The 18,772-nt window shown below is 43.5% G+C and overlaps 1 protein-coding gene across 1 annotated transcript in view; it reads right to left on the reverse strand.

Moving 5' to 3' along the window:
- Positions 1 to 14,927, reverse strand: part of LOC114248692 (hexokinase-2) — a 47,964-nt gene extending 33,037 nt beyond the window's left edge. Inside the window, exon 1 of the mRNA XM_028182026.2 lies at positions 14,746 to 14,927. The gene's annotated coding sequence lies outside the window, so the exon portion shown is untranslated. The remainder of the gene's footprint in view (positions 1 to 14,745) is intronic.
- Between the last annotated feature and the right edge of the window lie 3,845 nt (positions 14,928 to 18,772).

Consider the following 18,772-nt stretch of genomic DNA (forward strand, 5'->3'; position numbering starts at 1 on the left):
CGAGCTGTATGTTCGTCTGCTTACACGGGCAATAAATAAGAATAAATAAAAAATATTAACATACATTCATCACTATCACAATAAAATAAATCAACTGTTTGCGAAAGTAAAAAAAATCTACTTAGAATGGAAGACAGAATTGACAGAGTCCCCTTTCTATCATTACGTGCGGTATTATTGCGTTTGTCCAAACCGGGTTTCGGAAGAATATATTTCCCACGTTCTACCTGGCTATGGATTATACTTCCAACCTCGATGACTGTGTGGGGTATGTGGGAGTCGAACCTCACTAAAAACTCCTGCCGCTCACAGCCGGCGCCCTACCCCGGACCGGGTGGGAACCCAGTCGGAGCTATTGAGACGGCGGGACAGGGTTTACGCAGTGCACATTACATCCATCCCGCCGTCCCCCAGACGCCGGACCGGCGGCCGCCAGCAACACGACCGCCGGTTCCCTCGGTCGACGGGCCAAGAGCCCGCATTAATGGCACCGCGCTACACCTTCCCCCGGAGCGGTCGGGGAAACGCGACCTACCACGCCGCCCCACGCCTAGGTTCCTCCCCGCACAAAGCGGGTGGAGCCCGAAGCCCTTAGGGGGCCGGGTTACGGACGGGACCCCGGTCCCGACCCCATGCTCGGCGGCGGCGGGTTTCTGCGTAGTGAGGAGAGCTTTGCCTCACTCGCCCCGCCGCCTCCTTCTGCGAGATGGTGCACTCGCAGAAGTCGAGCATAGCCTTCCAAGACTCGTCGCCGCCAAGCATCGACGCCACGACGCCAGACAGCGACAAGTCTGGTCCTATCTTTGCGACAAGGACACGGCGCTGCACCTCCCAAGCGGGGCAGACAGCGAGCGTATGCTCCGCCGTGTCCAGGTCGTGTCCACAGTGGTGGCACCTCGTCGTCGGCTCAGCTCCTATCCGGTGCAGGTACTTTCCGAAGCATCCGTGCCCAGTCAGCACCTGCACTAGACGGAAGGTGAAGCGTCCTCGGCCACGATTCACCCAGTCATAAAAGACTGGGTAAACCGCCTCGACGGTCCGTAGACCCCACGTGGGGTTGGCCAACCGCCTCGACCACGATTCGAGCACGGACCGCCGAGAATGGGCCTTCCGCGCCCGCAGCTCACTTTTGGAGGGACAAGCCGCGCCCAGAGCACGAAGCTCACTGCGCCACCGATAGTCGGCAGCGAGCGACTCCGCCTCCAGCTCCCATGGCGGCGTCCCCGCCAACACACACGCCGCCTCGAATGAGACGGTGCGATATCCACGGATGACCCTGATAGCAACGGTGCGCTGCGGCCGGCGCAGGAACCGAGCCATAGTAGCCCGATTGCGCGGCTCAGCCCATACAGGCGCACCGTACAGGGCCATCGATCGCACCACCGCAGCGTAGAGGCAGCGTACAACCTGATCCGGCCCCCCGATATTCGGGGGCAGTCGGTTCAAAGAACCGGCTGTCCTCATTAATCGGGGGACCAGCTCCGCAAAGTGAGCACGAAAAGCCCACCGGCCGTCCAACACGAGGCCGAGGTACCTTAACTGCACCCCGACCCCTATCCGGATGCCCCCAACCACGATGTGGGCGTCGACAGGTGGCGCTCTCCGCGGCCCGTGAAACCACAAGGCCTCGGATTTACTGAGCGCCACGTCGAGGCCCAGTCTCTTTATCCTCCCGACGACGAGGGCCACTCCCGCTGTGGCGAGACGGGCAGACTCTCTATAATCATCCCCCCGGGCCACGACCAAAGTGTCGTCCGCGTAACAAATAACACGGAGGCCCGGGAGGAGGGCACCCCTCAGCACCCAGTCGTACCCGATGTTCCACAAGAGGGGTCCGAGAACTGACCCCTGTGGAACACCACGCACGACCGGAAAACGGTGAAGGGTCCCACCGTACCCGGTACATTCGACCGACCTGGCCTCCAAATAGGAGCCAACTAGCCGGCGGTGGTAGAGGGGCACTCCATGCCTCTCCAGTGCCCCCCCTATCACAGACCAGGGCAGGGTGTTAAATGCGTTGGCGATGTCAAGAGACACCGCCAGCGCCACCCCACCCCGTGAGACAGCCTCGTCCGAGAGGGCCCGCACGCGAAGTATTGCATCCACGGTCGAACGGCCCTCCCGGAAGCCGAACTGCTCTGCCGACAGGTCAGGTCCAACCCCGACCAGGTGCTGAGCGATGCGGGCAGCCAGAATACGCTCCAGCAATTTTCCCGCCTCGTCCAGCAGTACGATAGGACGATACCCGGCGGCTGTATCCACCGGGCGCCCCTCCTTTCTCAACAACACAAGTCTGCCCGTCCGCCACAGCAACGGAAACCGTCCCGACTCCAGGCAACCATTAAATAGATTCAGGAGCCGGTCCCCCAGGGCATCGAGGGCCAAGGCCAGCACCCGGCCATGGACTCCGTCCGGGCCGGGGGCCGTGTCCTTTGCAGTCATCCTGCCAGCGGCCACACGGAGCTCTGCCCCAGTGATACGGGGCACCTCAGCAGGGGCTTCGCCGTCGATGGCGTCCGACGGCTCACCCATAGCAGGGGGAACAAAACCCTCCCGCTCCTGCGGGAACAACGCCGAAACGATGTCCCGCAGCTGTTGAGGCTGAAGTCGCTCAGTCAAAGGGGGGGCCCACGGGCGCAGTTTGCCGCGCACCAGCCTGTACGGGCTCCCCCATGGATCCGCTTCGAGCGCCTCCAAGAGTCTCTCCATGTTCTGCTCCTTGGCCCGACTGATGGCCAGCCGCAGGGCGTCCTTCGCAGCACGATATTCGCCGTGCAGCCGGGTCTCCTCCTTGCGGGTCGTCGCGCCGCAAGTGGCGGCGACGGCGGTGTCTAGCGCACCGGCGGCTCGCCCGAATGGAGACTGCACGCAGTCTCGCAATTTCAGGCGACCACCAGGGCGACTGCCGCCGTCCGCAATGCCGAGGGCTGACCCGGGGCATCGAGTCATCGCATATGCGGTGCATCGCGCCGCGGAACCATTCGGCCTCAGCCTCCACGTCGAAAGGGTGTGGACGCATGGGCGTCCACGCCACCACTATAGAGGCCTCCACCAGGAGCTCCTGAAGAGCTTCAATGCCCACCTAGGGAATGATCAGGACGCACTTCGCGGGGGGTTAACCCCGCGAGCGCCTGCGGCCGGCGTCGGCGCGGGAGCGGAAAGATCGAACCGGATATACCGGTGATCCGACAACGATTCTGCCCCCACCACCACGCCCCAGCCCAGGATGCGCTGTGCGATGGACGAGCTCGCGAACGTCAAGTCCACGATAGACTCTCCCATCCACCGCACGCATGTCGCGACCGAGCCCCTGTTAACGATACAGAGATCGGCCGCGACCGCCCACTCCTCCAACAGCCTACCACGAGCGTCCGTGGATGGGGAACCCCAAGCGACAGACTTCGCATTGAAGTCCCCCACCAGTATCACCGAACGGGGAGAGAGGTGACGAGCGATCACCTCTAGCCCGTCCAGAAACCGCTCGAACTCGACGGTAGGCCGATTTGGAGAGAAGTACACCCCGATCACGACGGTATTTTCCAGTTGTACCGCGACGATCCCGGGGCCCCTGGTCACCATCGCCAGGGGAGGAATCATCGCGGATCTTTTTATATGTATGGCCGCCAAGCCATCAACGTCCCCAAACCAGCAGTCGTCCGCTGGGGGAACTAAGTACGGCTCGGAGTGGTCCCGCGGTAGTCGAAATTCGACTATAATTAATTGGAATTGTAAGTTTGTACACTATTATGATTGTATTTTATACTTCTATAATTACAAATTTCGCCAAGACTACACTATAAAAAATATTAACAAAGACAAACAATATTTAATCTCAATTTGACAACAGACGTCAAGAACAAAAGTTTGACAATAAATAGTATGCATGCGTGTGTGCGTCAAATACATGGTATGTAGTGTGTGTAATGTTTTCTTTATTGATTTAATGTATCTTTTATGCATTTTTTTTTTAAATATTAGCATTGTGCACTTCTTCTCTTTATTCTCTATAAGTGTGGAAAATTTCATACTCCTCCGTCCTCGCAATTTTCGTAAAAAGGGATACAAAGTTTTTGCTTCACGTATTAATATATAGATGGTATATAACAGATGATTGTCTTTTGTCTAGACACAGCAGTAAAACAACCTAGGGATATCTATACTAATAATATTATAAAGCTGAATAGTTTGTTTGTTTGAACGCGCTAATCTCAGGAACTACTGGTCTGTTTTGAAAAAATCTTTCTGTGTTAGATAGCCCATTTATTGAGGAAGGCTATAGGCTATATGACATCACGATAAGGCCACTACAAGTGGAGCACTAATAAAGAATAGCTCCTTAACATTCCATAATTCAAAAATATTTACACTTTCTACGTAAATGTAGTGGGGGTAACATTTAGCGTTATGCCAAAGTAACTTCCACGCGGACGGAGTCGCAGGCAAAATTTAGTGTTATTATAAAAATAAAATATTGTAAATGTGTAATAGTGTAGTTTTTGTAATATATATTAACCGTGAAGTCAGTGTTTTAAAATAGCCCCTCACCTCCAGAGCTCATACCCTCAAGTAGAACCGTCTAGCATCTAGCAATAGTCAGCAGCTTGACTGTATCCGACATTGCGACGGAAACCACTAACAAATCATGTCGTGGACTCGGCCGCCACCGATTAATGAAAAAACCATAGTAGCATGACCGAAATCGTAACTGACGCACGCGTTGAATAGATTGAACTGTGAAGCCTCATTTAGTGCTATTAATTTCGTCGAGTGACTACACATTTCTGTAGCAAACAATTAATTAGAAACACGTATTCCGTGCTTATATTGTTAGCGACTGTCTAGATATTTTTTTTTTATGTTTCCCTTCGAATTTAATTTACACGGAATACAATAATAACGTCCCTTTTGCTGAACGATATCCCAATTAATAGAAATTTTATTTTTAGCAATGAGTGTGTATTGAGAGGAGAAAGCGTATGGCCACTTGAGTTTTTCGATAAATCTTCTTAGTGGATCTCGATTCCGATTCGGTGGTAGATTCAGCAAAGCACTTTACTTGCTAAGGTTAGTGTTAGCAAATTCTCTTAGGTTGAGCCCGTGAGCTCACATTCCCGTCTGGGCATAGCTGTAATAACCCCTTAGGCTACCAGCGAATAGGTACGAAAAATAGACCGTGTAGGTACTTTGATGGTAGTAACGTTATAAAAGTCAAAGTTTTTATACACCTTTTCACCAACGTAGAAAATGGATGTGATGAGACAAAATGAAAATTAGGTTGGTAAGAGAGTGTTAACTATGAATGTGGAAGGATATAGAGGAAGAGGTAGACCCAAGAAGAAACGGATGGATTGCGTGAAAGACTATATGTGTAAGAGGGGAGTGAGCGAAGAAATGGAGTATGGAAGGAGAAAACATGTTGCGCCGACCCCAGGTGACTGGGAGAAGGGCAGCAGAATGATGTAAAAAAAATTTATTGCCCTTGTAGGCAGACGACCATACGGCCCACCTGATGGTGAGTAGTTACCGTTGCCCATGGACTTCAGCCATGCCAGGGGCAGAGCCAAGCCACTGCCTACCGCTTAATACTCTCCCCAAGCCTCGTTTGAAGAAGGACATGTCATAGCGCTCGGGAAACAACGTAGAGGGGAGCTCATTCCATAGGCGGATGGTACGTGGCAAAAAAGACCTCTGGAAACACACTGTCGATGATTCCAGATAATATGGATGAACACTGCTCCGATGGCGGGAGGTGCGATGATAAAAAGGGGATGGGGGGATCATCTCAAACAATACCTGAGAGCACTCTCCATGGAACATACGGTACAAAATACAGTGGGAACCGAAGTCGAATAATGGAAGGTGCTTACCTATATTCTGCCCTGGTTTACGCGCGTCTGCAAACAAATGTTAGCAGAATATTCTAGAAATCACGAATGACTTCAAGCCGTTTTCATCTCACAAATGAATTAACTATATTGAAGTTCATATAAGTTTTATTCGTATCGGCAGCCAGTGGTTGAGCTCAATAACAAAATCTCGTGCAAGCAATCAATTTAGAGACTTGTTCGCCAATTGCCTTTTGTCGCTCATTGATTCATTGTGCCCATTGACTGACCCCCGGGGCTATTTCTGTATTATTGTTACATCACATGATCAGACAAATGTTAGTGTCTGGAACGTTCTGTTCGTAACTCCAGCTAAGCGATGTACTCGTTTAAGCTTTGTACAATTATTACCGAAGTTTGAATCCTAAAATTTGTCGTAGTAAATACTTTTACCTAGTTAGTATCTATTTCTACTCTACCACTCGGTACTCGTCGCCTGCCTCGCATGGGAGGGGCGGCGCCGCATCCTGGTCGCAAAAGTAGGAAACGACTTGTCATTACCAAGTGTTGTGGCATCGATGCTCGGCGACGACGAGTCGTGGAAGGCGATGCTCGGCTTCGGCGAGGCGACGGGACGCGTGAGACACGCACAAGCCCGCCGCCGTCGAGCGGGGGCCCGGGAGGTGGATCTCGCCCAAGCCCTGGCCCTCTAAGTGTTTCGGGTAACCTTCACATGTCGGTCTGGGGCCCGGCGAAGGCGACCTAAGAAAACGACATGCCAGCTGCTCTGCACGCGTTTTACGCAAGAGGTGATGGAAGGATGGCTATCCTCGACCCAATAAACGCTTCACTTTCCCCCCTTTGCCTTTTCATGAGTTCTGTCTCATGCGAGGTTCGGACGTGGGTTGTTGAGCGACAAGAGGTTTTAGTCAGTTCGACTTCAACATGCCCCGCCCTCATCCCCAGTGGAGGAAGTCCGGCGATTTCCTCCTGACCAAAAAAAAGGGGGTATTTCCTACGACAAGACGGCGCATTTTATTTGTTATTACTTACATTGTTACATGTACTAAATTAGGAACTTTAATCGGAAATATGAATGAACGAAATTGAAAAATTTAAATCACGGGTAGGATTGCCAGACGTCCCGTATATCCCGGGTCATCCCGTATTTTAGGCTTAGTTCAAAATGTCCCGGGACTGACTGTCCCGTATTCAAACCGTACGATTATTGATTTTTTATAAATATCTTAAAACCGATAAAAATATGCTAAAACTGATTTGCTTCTCGGAGAAATATCAAAAAAAATATGTCACTTTAACATTTTGTTTTTTTATTTGTCCCGGGTAAAAAACTAAATTCCCGTATTTGTTTGCCTATTTACACATTTGGCCCTTATAGGCTGAAAAAATCTGGCAACCCTAATCACGGTTACCGTCATTGCTGTGCAATTTTTTAATAGCGCCAAAATCAATGTCTATGGTTGTTATTATTGAACCTACATTACAAACACGTGCAAATGTATCGTCATTATAACGTCTAGAGTTCGTAGTCAAAATTCGACCATAATTACTGGCAGCTCAAGGCTTACATTCGATATATTTTTTTTGTATTACGTTTTCTCTATTTTTTTGTTATTGACATAATTCTGGTTAAAGTGGGGAAAAAACGATGACCTTTTATCTTGCTACGTCTGGTCAAAGAACAAAATTACAATATTTGCAAACTTCAAGCTATATTATATATTAAACTTGTTTTTGTATTTGTAATGTAAAACTACAAACAACTATCTTTAAAATAAATTTCAAAGCAAAGTTGTCGAAAGCACAGTTTTTTCGTAGGCGTGACGTCATTTGGTGTTTACGTCTATCTATTCTTCTATACTATTTATACTTTTATACTAATAATCTATACCAATATATATATATTATATATATCTATACTAATATTATAAAGAGGAAATATTTGTTTGTTTGTTTGTTTCGAATAGGCTCCGAAACTACTGGACCGATTTGAAAAATTCTTTTTCCATTAGAAGCCGACATTGTACCTGATGAACATAGGCTACTTTTTTTAATTTTTTTTATTTTATTTTTTTGGTTTCATGTGTGTTTTAATGTTTCCGAAGCGAAGCGAGGGCGGGTCGCTAGTAATAATATTATAAAGAGGAAAGATTTGTTTGTTTGTTTGTTTCGAATAGGCTCCGAAACTACTGGACCGATTTGAAAAATTCTTTTTCCATTAGAAGCCGACATTGTCCCTGATGAACATAGGCTACTTTTTTTTTTTTTTTTTTCATGTGTGTTTTAATGTTTCCGAAGCGAAGCGAGGGCGGGTCGCTAGTAATATTATAAAGAGGAAAGATTTGTTTTGTTTGTTTGTATTGAATAGGCTCCGAAACTATCAATCCGATTTGAAAAATTCTTTCACTGTTTGGAAGCTACACTGTTCCCGAGTGACACAGGCTAAAATCTTTTTTGAAAAAAATTAGGGATCCTTACTAAAACTCCAATAATGTAACCCAAGGTGTAAAAAAATTATCTAAAATATTCTTTACATCGCGTGCTCTGAGAAAACTATTGACGATAGAATAAAAGAATGTACTACGACTTTGTAGAACACATTATTATTTACAAAAAGTGTCGCGACAGCATATGTCTATATATTATAGTTATGCCGCAATATGTGTTGGTGGTAGGACCTCTTGTGAGCCCGCGCGGGTAGGTACCACCACCTCGCCTATTCCTGCCGTGAAGCAGTGATGCGTTTCGGTTTGAAGGGTGGGGCAGCCATTGTAACTATACTGAGACCTTAGAACTTATATCTCAAGGTGGGTGGAGCATTTACGTTGTAGATGTCTACGAGCTCCTAAACACTTAACACCAGGTCGACTTCGAGCTCGTCCACCCATCTAAGCAATAAAAAAAAAGATCTATAAAGATATTTCTAGACTTTTACATTTCATTTCACAAAGAACGTAGGTACTAACAGAGCCCACTGAGTTTCTCGCCGGATCTTCTCAGTGGGTCGCGTTTCCGATCCGGTGGTAGATTCTGGGAAGCACTACCCTTGCTAGGGTTCGTGATAGCAACGTCGTCAGGTTTGTGTCCCGTGAGCTCACCTACTAGTTAAGGTTTTTTTTTTTTCTTTTATTGCTTAGGTGGGTGGACGAGCTCACAACCCACCTGGTGTTAAGTGGTTACTGGAGCCCATAGACATCTACAATGTAAATGCGCCACCCACCTTGAGATATAAGTTCTAAGGTCTCAGTATAGTTACAACGGCTACCCCACCCTTCAAACCGAAACGCATTACTGCTTCACGGCAGAAATAGGCGGGGTGGTGGTACCTACCCGTGCGGACTCACAAGAGGTCCTACCACCAGTGGTTCCGCTGAAATAGCCTCTCAAGGCTATCAGCTTAGGTAGGAAAAACAAAAGTACTAACAGTGTCTATAAGCCGCGTACATGCATAGGTCAAATCAATGGAATACTATTTCGGTCGTCTCTTGTGATCTTGGGCCGTGTTCGAGTTGTTATTTATCGTTTAGTAAGCTATGTTCGCGTGTCGTGTCGTTTATAACGTCAAACACACACGCCCCACGCCAGCGACCTTCTTCCACCTACGCGACTACATAATACGCGATAAGATCACCTGTTTACTACTGCCTTCGATTTGACCGCGGACGAGGTCAACGAACTTTCAGAAAACACAACAAAATTGCGTATGAAAAGTTGTTAGAATTTTTTTTTTCATCACGTAAATGCCGCCATCTACCTTGAGACATGAGTTCCATGATTCAGTTTTATAGCTGCTCCGCCCTTCAAACCGAAGCACATTACTATTTGACGGAAGCAATAGCAAGAGCGGTGTTTCCCAGCCGTGCGAGCTCACAAAACGCCCTACCTAAATATAAGGAACTACATACATATCGTTTTTTCGCATTCAAAATGTACAATTTCCAAAAATATTCGAAATTGAGTTAATATGCGGAATCATTTGGCAACACCAGTATTTTTCTCATAAATACTGTCATAAGAGCTTAGTTTAAATTTAGTTTTTTTTTTTTGTTTACCTATTGTTTGACTAGGTACTATTAACAAAATTACTACATAATTTTATCTTACTTTAAGAGACAGATAATGTAACTGGTAAAAACTAAAAAAATTATGTTGCAATGATGATTAATATTAAAAATATCATAATAATATGTTACATCTTTAAAACACTCTCCTGTAAAATTTAGTAAGTTTTGAGATTATACAGTTTTAATGCGAGAAGACGATATATTTACTTTAATTATTTTCTATCTTCGATCAATTAATTCATGTGATTTCAAATCCAACATCTTAGTAATACTGTGCTTAAACGGTATTTATTGGATTGGTCAGCATAACAGAAATGAATACAGATTAAATTCATATAATAACTATTATTTAGTCAATCCCTCGCGACCATTTCTAGTTGGAAGCAGAAACTAAACTTACCGACGCACACTTTGGCAATGGCCGCATACTGATTAATTATCTGAACGCACGCATTGCTTGTCAATTAATCAGAATACAAGTGGTGACTTGGATTTTATCGATAGTTTTTTGTCGGTGACAAAACACGGCTGCTATTTATAGTACGTTTGCTATCATAGTACCTACATCTTAATAGGGTACGTCCCTCTTAGCTAATTAAGAATCTCAACTCCGGTATGGTGCGATGGTAGGACGTGCTGTGAACCCGCTCGGGTAGGCACCATCGTCTAGTTCTGCCTATATAAAACAGTTGAAGCTTCAACCTCATTTCTCGAGTTGGCCTGCATTCACAATCTCTCATCAAGTATTCTTCTTATTTATTATTTTTGGCTCCAGCACGGTTTGTGCATTAGCCAGCGCCAAATAATAAAATTATTACAATTCGTCATTTTAATTATTTACAGTTTATGAATAATAAAAAAACGAAGGAAACTAATCGCGACATAACATAAATGATTAATAACGGATTAAAATTTACAAATGAGATGATATGTGAAGAAATGTAATCTCAGTAAAATGGCGGTCATTTACTGAGACTTTGACAGTGGACTTTTTGGAGGATCCTGAGAAGCTACGTCCAGCGGAGACATACTCTTCCGTCTTTAATACGAAATAGGACAGCTTTAATTTAAAATTCATTGATGGCAATACAGCTCACATCACTCAATTTAATAACAATTTATTTAACGTCGCGACTGACCCACGACTGACCGCACTAGTTGTTATGCATCACATTGATCTACTAAATTCTGACGAGTTTCACGGTCTTTAAAGTAAATAAATCGCTGTAGGTAATCACAATCAAAAAGTCATTTATTACGCTTTCACGTCTTAATTCGACAAGCGTTTATCATGAAAAGGATATATATAGAGTACCAATATTAATTGGTAAAATATACTAAATATTTCTGAAATATTTTTTCTAGATTAACAGGAGAGAAAGCACTCGTTAAATTTTGTTATGTTACAATATAATTGTTATTAAACATTTTCAAGTCACGTTTTAAAAAAAAAAATCAATAATACCAATTTCGTATTGCCAAAATTCATTTTTCGGGAAAAAAAATTTTTGACGTGATAACGTCTCAAAAATCAATGAACGCCGGTTGCGCGCACGAAAAAGTGTCACGTTCCGCCTGAGCCCGAGCTTGCAAGTAACAACGCTGAACAAGCTATAGAGAGGCACGATCGGCCCAAGCGTTAATTTACCGAATTTTTTTATTTTTCTTTCTTTTTTTTCCTACCTAAGCTGAGAGCCTTGAGAGGCTATTTCAGCGCAACCTTAACTAGTAAGTGAGCTTACGGGGCTCAAATCTGACGACTTTGCTAACACAAACCCTAGTAAGAGCCGTGCTTCACAGAATCTACCACCGGATCGGAAACGCGACCCACTGAGAAGATCCGGCGAGAAACTCAGTGGGCTGTGTCTGTGGGTTAGTTTACTCGTCGAGCTCTTTGTTACAAGCGACGGGTTCGACGAGAACGATGACCGGTGCTTGTGGTACCTAAAAGCACCGTTAGTGGATCGGGAGGATCCGAAATGACGTGTTTTGGGCGACGTCGACTGCTTTCCATTCTGTCCGCAGGATCGGGAGTGGTATTTTTCAAGTAACAGCTTTTTATTATACAAAATAATGATAATTCAGTCATATTAATTTAATTCATAAAAGTATGCAGTTTTACATCGATGTTTCTTTATGACGTTATCACGTAAAACTATCGTCTGTAAACAGACTTTACAGACAACCAATATATTTTTTTACCCCACAACTATGATTGATTGACAATTCCTACGCATTTACGAAGACACGCTGCATATCACGACGTACTAACATTCCGCACGATAACGCACAATTCTTCCTTATCAAATCAAATTGTGAATTTACGGCATGTTGAAACAAAGAAATCGGTTTCATTGAGAAATTGATGGTAGTACCTCTTGTGAGTCCGCACGGTTAGATATCACCACCCCGCCTATTTCTGCCGTGTACATCATAACGTTAATACAGTTAGCTTATGACACGAAGTCGAAGGTTCAATTGCATTGTATGAAGACCATCCCAGGTAGAATGATGTCGGTATCCGTCCGTGCGGGACAACAACACATTCTACAACCAGTAAATGCTGATTGGCGATCGCAGATTTATATAGTAACTCAGAGAACGCAGCTATCAATTCTCAAGTGAACCTCGCCTTTTACGACACCCCCGGGAAGAAATCGGGTGGTGATATTCCATTCTATTCTAGGTCGCGAAAATAAAGCCGAACTATTCGCGCTGCACGGCCGAAATTAGCAAGATAGTTGTACCTTCGATTACACTTTACACCAGCGGTCGGGGAAACGGGGTAAATAACCCCAAATGGGGTAAAGTGAACTTTGGGGGGTAAAATGAAACTTTTGTGACTAAAAACTTTGAAGTGAAACTTCTTTAGAGTCGTTGTGATTTCAAATTATCATGAGGGCTATAATATGAAAGGTGCTAAAAGGAAGCGATTTCGTTTTTTTTTTTGTTCTTCGCCATGGGGTTATATCAACTTACACAAAAATATTTTGGGGTAATAATTAAAAAAGTTCCCCGACCGCTGTTTTACATCAATTACGTTTGGACCAATAGTAAAAAAACTAAAGTAACAGTTTGTAAGTACCAATGATAAATATAACATTAATTGAGCTCAATTCATCGGATTAGCTGCGCAATGACCGGTTTAATTGTCTGATCATTCGCGAACACCCGAAGAAACTCGATTTTATTTTTACACTAGCGGCCCGCCCCGGCTTCGCTTGGGAAATAGCGCACGCGATTTAAATAATTTTAGGTAATTTGTTTACACATTGGGTTACATCATTTGAGTAAGGGATCCTTAATTTTTTTGAAAATATAATAAATATAGCCTATGTCACCTGGAGATAGCGTAGCTTTCCAACAGTGAAAGTTTTTTTATTTTTTATTGCATAGATGGATGGACGAGCTGACAGCCCACCTGGTGTTAAGTGTTTACTTGAGCCCATAGACATCCACAACTTAAATGCGCCACCCACCTTGAGATATAAGTTCTAAGGTCTCAAATATAGTTACAACGGCTGCCCCACCCTTCAAACCGAAACGCATTACTGCTTCACGGCAGAAATAGGCGGGGCGGTGGTACCTACCCGTGCGGACTCACAACAGGTCCTACCACCAGTAAATCGGTTCAGTAGTTTCGGAGCCTATTCAATACAAACAAACAAACAAATCTTTCCTCTTTATAATATTAGTATAGAAGTATAGATTGATAAGAATTAAATTAACTTCTGATGTTTATAGTTTTAAAGGTAATAACGCAATTTGATAATACTATCGTGTTGACAGCATTTTATGGTGGTTATATCGATATATGCTGAGGATATTGTGATGTTAAGCTACAGATATTTTAAATTTTCCAACATTGCTTAATAATCCTCAGAAGATTTTGAAGAAGTTGTAAAATAAAAGAATTATCATACCTATGTTGTATTTATTTAAATATTAGTGAATAATGTCAATTAATAAGGTTAATGAAGAAAATATTCATTCGTTGCAGTTTCTTCTTGTTAAATTTAGAAGGCGAACGTATGTCTGTTTCCCGCAATGCGAGCTTTTAAACAAAACGTCGAACGTAAACAATGACGTCATTGTTCATTACTAATAACAAACTTTTATTATGTTATCACAACACTGGAAACTGGGATAATTAGTGCATATGTAAAACGGAGAGTATGTAAAAAAAACATTTCTTGAGCTCTTCTCTAACCCCTAAAGTAGATTGTAATTTTTTTAACTAATTGAATTAATTCAGTCAATGCGCCGCAAAATTTTTGCGAGACTATGTTTCTTGAACCAAAATTTTGACTGCACAAGCTTTTTAAAAATAGTAATTTCCCGTAAATTGAGTTTAAAACAATTTGCATGATAAAAAGACTATTCCTATTTTAGCCGACCGAAAAGAAGGAGCTTATCAATTTAACTTTATTTTTGTGTACTTTTTATGTGCTTGTTTATTACCTAGCTTTTTTCTGGGTGAAAAAATTATGATAGTTTTTTTTTTTCAAAGCTTCTCATGTGGTCATAATTCGAATCATCAAGTTCTTGCAAGTTTCTTAATTTTCCATAATAATGTATATTTGATTGATTTCGATCGCATTGATCTTTTTATTTTGTTGAAGTCGCTTTTTTCTAACGTTTTATATTGCGATAAAATTCATTTCACAAGCTACCGTTGTCTGAATTAAAAAACTAGAATCATACATTAAATAGTTTTTCATAGTTAATGCGGTTTAGCAATGTGAAAATGTAAGAAGAACTTGTTAAAAAGTCCTGTTGCTGTCACGACAGTTTTCAAGATGATGTATTATTTAACTATGCATATAGATACTCACACGTGGTTCTCTGATGAGCTAGCGTTAAAACAACGATGAGAAAATAGCGCGAAGGCCGATTAAATAATGAAAATCGAATGCGCGGTTACGCGTGCTCTCTCTCCTAAAGCTTACTGAATGTCTAATGACGACCGACTCAGATCGCGCGCGCTCCCGTACTGATACCAAACACAATGATTTGGCTCGAAACATTGGCGTTAAGACCCATCTGATAACGAAGTCGTATAGCTACGTCGAACCGTGAAAGATTACGTTGTTTTCCATGCATGTTATGTAGTTGTTATATTGATTGTGGCTATCCGAGGGCTGGACGACACACCCGCCGACAGATTGTATCTCTATATCAGTACTTGGAGTTATTTTTTTCCCTGCCTATTCGCTGGTAAACAAAGGGACTATTTCAGCTACGCTCAGACAATGACGCGCAGAGACAATCTGCTAACACTAGATTTAACAAGAGCAGTGCTTCGCAGAATCTACCACCGGATCAGAATCGCGACCCACTGAGAAGATCCGGCGAGAAACTCAGTGGGCAAGGATATATTTACAGCAAATACATTGTAAATGTGGTTTCTAACGAGTGCAGATCTGTAGACGAGCTTAAAGCTCACAATCCAGCCGGTTTTAAGTTATCGGCTATCCACTTTGAGGCGTTAAGTTAAAATCTTACTTGTAATAGCAAAGGTTTGATTTTTGGTTACACGATGATAATTATCCTTTCACCTTTTTTTTTATTGCCTGTGTAGGCAGACGAGCATACGGCCCATCTGATGCTGAGTGATTACCGTCGCGTCGCGTGGAATGTAGTGGCTTCAAGTAGTACGGACGAACACTACTCCGGTGGCGGGCGTTGCGATAGTAAAAACGAGATGATGGTATCATCTCAAAATCTATATAATATTAGATGTTAAGTACGTATAGGCTAAAGATATTTCAATTATACGCCGTATGTTTGACCATATTAGATTTGTTTCTACCGCAAGAAGCTAAGATCAAATTTAGTTGATGGCACAGTAATTAGCGCAACGTAATGTTTGCTTTGTTTCAGTGTTTCAAATATTTGTATGTATATCAGTCTCTAGTTTGAGTCCAGATGATAATGCGATTAATTTTTTATTTCTTAGATGGGTGGACGAGCTCACAACCCACGTTGTGTTAAGTGGTCACTGGAGCCCATAGACATTTATAACGTAAATGCGCCACCCACCTTGAGATATAAGTTCTAAGTTCTCAAGTATAGTTACAACGGCTGCCCTGCCTTTCAAACTGAAACGCACTACTGCTTCACGGCAGAAATAGGCAGGGTGGTGTTACCTACCCACGCGGACTCAAGACATCCTACCACCAGTACGCTTGGTAATCTATGCCAAAAAGAGCAACATTTTCTCACGTCAACGAGGGGGAGCCAATAAAACGTTCCAATCCAACTATATTATTTTATTGTCAACGATAACATTAATTTCTTCTTTACCATAATAAAATAATACTGAAACATTCTATCGTTATCATTGTTATTAACGTTTTATTGTTTGATACACGAATACGTTTTATTTGAGTCTTGAGATAACAATAAAGCGATTCGAACTGCTTTTTTTTTCCTACCTAAGCTTATAGCCTTGTGAGGCCATATCAGCGTAACCTTAACTAGTAGGTGAGCTCACGGGGCTCAAACCTGACGACGTTGCCAACACGAACCCTAGCAAGAGCCGTGCTTCGCCGAATCTACTACCGGATCGGAAACGCGACCCGCTGAGAAGATCCGGCGAGAAACTCAGTGGGCTGTGTCTGAGGGTTATTGAACTGCAAATAATTGTATGCGGTCTATTGACAAATTACATTTGCGATTGTGACGAAACGTGGCGGCATCAAATTATGCAATCTCTTCACCTGGTGCAAGACTTAGTACTTTTTGCCTCGAATAATTTTAGTAAGCTGCTTAAATAATGCAATATATTTGATAATGCCTCCTTTGAAAATAGAAAATGAATTGAAGGACATTTCTACGCGGTAAATTATCCTCTTGATGGAATTTTATTTAAATAAATACTCCTGCTTCTTTATATGCCGGTTTTCGAAGCTATTGGCAGATTTGTAAGCCATTCATATCGAATAACCTCTTGTGAGTCCGCGCGGGTAGGTACCACCGCCCTGCCTATTTCTGCCGTGAAACAGTAATGCGTTTCGGTTTGAACCTTAGAAGTTATATCTCAAGGTGGGTGGCGCGTTTACGTTGTAGATGTCTATGGGCTCCAGTAACCATTGGTGGGCTGTGAGCTCGTCCACCCCTCTAAGCAATAAAAAAAAGCAGAGCAAAGGAGTCACCGATCACATAGTATTTAAGTCGCCAACGGAGCCCAGCTGTCTCGCTGCTCAAGCCGAAACGCATTACTGCTTCGCGGCAGAAATAGGCAAGACGGTGGGACCTCAATTAATACTAAAATGTACCTAAAAGCCATGTCTCGAGGTCATTAACCGTTATAAGTACATCAAATGAGACACTAGACTCAACTGGCTTCAAATGGGCGCCGGTAACCAATTCTTCTTCTTCATCGTGTCCTCACTGCCGAGGATCGCGACCACATGTGCATTTCCTCCATAGTGTTCGGTCATGGGTGGCACGGATCGCATCGTATATATAGATTACCATCAACCGCTTTCTTAACCAGATCTGACCATCTGGCTAGTGTTCTGCCCACGGCGCACTCATTCTTTAATTCATGTCTGGGAGACCGCATGATGTGTCCGAAGAAGCCCATAGCACGATCCAGGCAGATGGCACAGAACCTTTTTTCGATGTCTAGCTGTTTTAAAATGGATAATTAATGCCTATACCGATTCGAAGTCGTCGTGGCCCAAAGGATAAGACGTCCGGTGCATTCGTATGTAGCGATGCACCGGTGTTCGAATCCCGCAGGCGAGTACAATTTTTTCTAATGAAATACGTACTTAACAAATGTTCGCGATTGACTTCGACGGTGAAGGAATAACATCGTGTAATAAAAATTGTTTGAAGGGTGGGGCAGCCGTTGTAACTATACTGAGACCTTAGAACTTATATCTCAAGGTGGGTCCCGCATTTACGTCGTAGATGTCTATGGGCTCCAGTGACCACTTAACTCCAGGTGGACTGTGAGCTCGTCCCTCCATATAAGCAATAAAAAAAAGATCTAGGCAAAAAATATAGAAACAGTAAGATTTTTTTCGTTGTAATGCTTATCTAAATTCATACACATATTTTGATTGTAGGATACATAAATAGCCATTGGCTATCAGACATGACATAATTGACAGCTACACTGACGTCCGCACTTGCCGCGATAACAGTTTATCTCATCTGAACGTCAGGATCATATTAGACAAGGCGGGGCAAATAAAAATGAACCTTAACATTATCGCTTTAGTATGTACTAGATGATGACCGAGTTTAGCTCGGTTTTTTTTTTGATAACGCCATCTTGTTGTGTCTCTAAAGCGGTTAGTTGCCCTTAATTAAGAAAAATAGTATTATTATTCGCCAATAGATGTCGGGAAGAGTTGATTATTGAAAACACGAATAAAACAACATTTTCGGAAAATAAATCGTAGCTAGATCGATTTATCGCCCCCGAAATCCCCTGTATACTAAATTTTATGAAAATCGTTGGAACCGTTTCCGAGAGTCAGATTATATAGGTATATATTAATATACAAGAATTGCTCGTTTAAAGGTATAAGATAAGATTTAATTTTCTTTAAAATTATTGATGGTATTTTTATCTGAATACTGAAATCTGATGTATCGAGAAGTCAGTTTCTCTTTTTGGGGTTCCGTCAACCCACAACGATGAAGATTTCGCCCTGAAATTCAGGACATTGACCTGACACGACCCGATGTTCAAGGTTCAATGCTTTTCAGAGCCCACTAGGCTACTGTGTACCTTGAAACTTAAGAGTAGCGTCTGATCTAAGCTGTTTTGTAAAAACGACCGTCGTGAAAACTATCTGTGCGAACTCGCAATACTGCCGAACACTCAACTAATTTTTACTG

The sequence above is a fragment of the Bombyx mandarina genome, chromosome A1, assembly GCF_030267445.1.
Source record: "Bombyx mandarina strain Sakado chromosome A1, ASM3026744v2".
Taxonomy (NCBI): domain Eukaryota; kingdom Metazoa; phylum Arthropoda; class Insecta; order Lepidoptera; family Bombycidae; genus Bombyx; species Bombyx mandarina.